This window comes from Anabrus simplex, chromosome 2 (genome assembly GCF_040414725.1).
Source record: "Anabrus simplex isolate iqAnaSimp1 chromosome 2, ASM4041472v1, whole genome shotgun sequence".
NCBI classification, from domain to species: Eukaryota; Metazoa; Arthropoda; class Insecta; order Orthoptera; family Tettigoniidae; genus Anabrus; species Anabrus simplex.
Window position 1 is genome coordinate 301,806,379 of NC_090266.1, and position 3,980 is coordinate 301,810,358.

The following is a 3,980-nucleotide window of genomic DNA, read 5'->3' on the forward strand; positions in this document are numbered from 1 at the left end:
GAGACTTCAAATGAGTGGCGGTGGATTCTTCTTCCACCTCAGCATCCTCGAAATGGTCTCCCTCAGCTTCCCATTCTTTAGAAAGCAAATGCCGGGAGGCTACCTAACTGAAGACCACGGTCGTTAGCTTCCCTCTACCTACCTCCCCATTCCAGTGTTCCAATACGCTAATAGGCCCCTATTCAGAATAGAAAATGAAGATGCTTGGATGAGATTCTGGACCTCCTACCCAGATGTACCTCCGACCAAATATCTCGCGCTCCCAGACATTGGGAAGTGAGCAGTTATAGCAGAAACTAAATTTTTATCACATGGCCTTCGCACATGCCGGGTAAACATACCTATGTTACAGAACCTAATGTTTCTATTACGTGAGTAGAGCACCCCGCAGCTAGGCCCTATGGTGTAACGGTTAGCCCTGTGGACTTGGAATCCAGCGCTCCGAATTCAAATCTCGGTAAGACCTCACATTTTAATTCCACGCGAACAGATCGCCTCGACGACCGACCTGACGGAGCAAACTATGACGATTACAAAATTGCGTGTTAGGCTGTTATGACCAGTCTGGAGTAGATCATCGTGTAGTCCTCAAGTTTGTTATTTTCACAGTGCACATAAGCATAATACAATTTTAATTCTGTAGAAGTATAAGAGTCCACCTCTGTGGTGTAGTGGTTAGTGCGATTAGCTGCCACCCCCGGAGGCCCGTTTTCGATTCCCGACTTTGCCACGGAATTTGAAAAGTGGTACGAGGGCTGGAAAAGGGTCCACTCAGCCTCGGGAGGACAAATGAGTAGAGGTGGGTTCGATTCCCGGCTCTGCTACGAAATTTGAAAAGTGGTACGAGGGCTGGAAAGGTGTCCACTCAGCCTCGGAAGGACAAATAAGTAGGGGTGGGTTCGATTCCCACCTCAGCCATCCTGGAAGAGGTTTTCCGTGGTTTCCCACTTCTCCTCCAGGCAAATGCCGGGATGGTACCTAACCTAAGGCCACGGCCGCTTCCTTCCCTCTATCTTGTCTATCCCTTCCAATCTTCCCATCACCCCACAAGGCCCCTGTTCAGCATAGCAGGTAAGGCCGCCTGGGCGAGGTACTGGACATCCTCCCCAGTTGTATCCCCCGACCCAGAGTCTGAAGCTCCAGGACACTGCCCTTGACACGGTAGAGGTGGCATCCCTCGCTGAGTCCGAGGGAAAAACCGACACTGGAGGGTAAGCAGATTAAGAAGAACATTAATGTACAGTATTAGGTATGATCGTTATTACAATCAATGTATCGAAAAATAATAATACTTGTCAATAAGATAAAAAGAACTCTTTCCGCCTAGTTTGTGTTATTGGCTTATTTTGTTTCTTTAAAGTGAAAACACTACGTTCCACCATGATTTGAACTCGGATCGCTGGTGACAGAGTGTTTACGGTTACACCATGGAATCCACACCGGCAACGCGTTCAACATCTGGCACAAAATATGGAGCAATGTCTGAAGTTTATTTTAGACCTGTGTGAATGGTGTGAATAAACATGTATTCGTAGATCTAACACCTTCATGACATGAACATTATACCAAAATACGGATCTAAACTTCTGTTGTTGTTGTTGTTGTTATTATTATTATTATTATTATTATTATTATTATTATTATTATTATTATTATTATTATTATTATTATTATGTAGTGGTTAGTGTGATTACATGCCACCCCTGGAGGCTCGGGTTCGATGCCCGGCTCTGCCACGAAGTTTGAAAAGTGGTACGAAGGCTGGAACGGTGTCCACTCAGCCTCGGGTTGTCACCTGAGTAGAGGTGGATTCGATTCCCATCTCAGCCATCCTGGAAGTGGTTCTTCGTTTCTTCCTACTTCTCCTCCAGGCAAATCCGACCCAATGCCCTTGACGCAGTAGGGGTGGGATCCCTCGCTGAGTCCGAGGGAAAAAACCCACCCTGGCGGGTTAGTAAATTAAGAAAGAAAGATTATTATCATTATTACTACTTCCTGTAGTATTTAATGTGCTTAGCTGCCACCAACGGAAGACCGGTTTCCATTCCCGGCTGTGACAATCAATTTGAAATGTGTCACGCGTACTGGAACGGTGTACACTCAGCCTCAAGAGTTCAACTGAGTGAGGTGGATTCGTTTTCCACCTCAGCATCCTCGAAATGGTCTCCCGCAGATTCCAATGTTTTTTTAAAGCAAATGCCGGGAGGCTACCTAACTTACGACCACGGGTGCTAGCTTCCCTCTACCTACCTCTCCATTCCAGTCTTCCCATACACTAACAGACCCCTGTTTAGAATAGAAGATGAGGCTGCTTGGAAGAGATACTGGACCTCCTACCCAGTTGTATCTCCGGCCAAATATATCGCTCTTCAAGACACTGAGAAGTGAGCGCTTATATCAGAAACTAAAATTTGATCACATGGTCTTCGCGCACATAACTAACATGCCGGGTAAGCATACCTATGTTACAGAGCCTTATGTTTCTATTATGTGAGTAGAGCGCAAGGTCGCCAGGTCCCATGGTGTAATGGTTAGCACTCTGGACTTTGAATCCAGCGATCCGAGTTCAAATCTCGGTGGGACCTTGAATTTTATTTCCACGCAAAGAGAACGCCCTTGACGACCGACTGCGGGATTGCGTGTTAGGCTGTTAAGACACCGCAAGATTTTTATTTTCACAGTGCAGATAAGTACAATAAACTTTTAATTCTGTAGAAGTACAAGTAGTCCGTCTCTGTGGTATAGTGAGTGATGTGATTAGCAATAACTCCAGAGGACTGGGTCCGATTCCGGGCTCAGCCAAAAAATTTGAAACGTGGTACGAAGCCTGAAATTGGATTTACTCAGCCTCTTGAGGTCAACTGAGTAGACAGGGTTTCGTTTCCCACCTCAGCCATCCTCGAAGTGGTTTTCCGTGTGTGCCCAATTCTCTACCAAGTAAATGCCGACCGAGCTCGATAGCTGCAGTCGCTTAAGTGCGACCAGTATCCAGTATTCGGGAGATAGTGGGTTCGAACCCCACTGTCGGCAGCCATGAAGATGGTTTTCCGTGGTTTCTCATTTTCACACCAAGCAAATGCTGGGGCTGTACCTTATTTAAGGCCACGGCCGCTTCCTTCCCACTCCTAGCCCTTTCCTGTCCCAATGTCGCCAAAAGACCTATCTGTGTCGGTGCGACGTAAAACAAGTTGTGAAAAAAAGTAAATGCCGGGATGGTACCAAGGTCTAACTGAAGGCCACGAACTCTTCCTCCCCGCTTCTCTGTCTATCCGGTCTGGTCTTCCCATCCCCAAAAGGCGCTGGTTCAAAATAGAAGATGAGACCGCTTGAATGAGATACTGGTGCTCCTACCCAGTTGCAAAATTGACTAAATATCACACCCTCCAGATCACTGACCTTGTGGCAGTAGAGATGGGATCTCTCGTTGAGCCCTGGAAGAAAACCAACCCTGGAGGGTAAATGGATGGCTTATTGCCATTTCGTCCAGCAACAAATTTCCTTGAAAAACGTGCCATTCGTTCAGCTCGGTTTTACAAATTATTACACAATGCCATCTCGTCCAGACAAAATGTTGACAAGGGTTGAGGCAAGACCAACTACAATATATCAGACCTTAATGCAGCTATCGATATTAGCTAAAATGGCGGCCCGATCGGTTTGTTTAAATGTAAACATGAGCATGTGCAAAGCAACTGTTTAGTTCTTTCTGTTGGTTTGGATTGATTAGAAAACGTTAGTGTAGTCATTTTTTTTAAATATGGTTTTAAAACTATTTTGATATATTAGGACGTGTCGATCGTATTGTATGCCTGGATGTAATTCATATTACAGGAGATGCACTCGCATTTAGATCAAGTGTACTCAATGCATCGAGACGATTTCGTAGTTACAAGTAATTTATTACGGTGCATTAAAACATTCGAGGATAAATTTGTCAATAGAGAGGATGTGTTCCGTGTAATTGATGAGCTGCTTTTTCC

At 45.4% G+C, this 3,980-nt stretch overlaps 1 non-coding gene across 1 annotated transcript; it reads left to right on the plus strand.

The window, feature by feature from the left end:
* The first annotated feature begins 2,513 nt into the window (after window positions 1-2,513).
* On the plus strand, window positions 2,514-2,585 carry TRNAQ-UUG (transfer RNA glutamine (anticodon UUG)). Its single transcript has one exon. It is a non-coding gene; the product is annotated as a tRNA-Gln (tRNA).
* The last annotated feature ends 1,395 nt before the right edge of the window (window positions 2,586-3,980 follow it).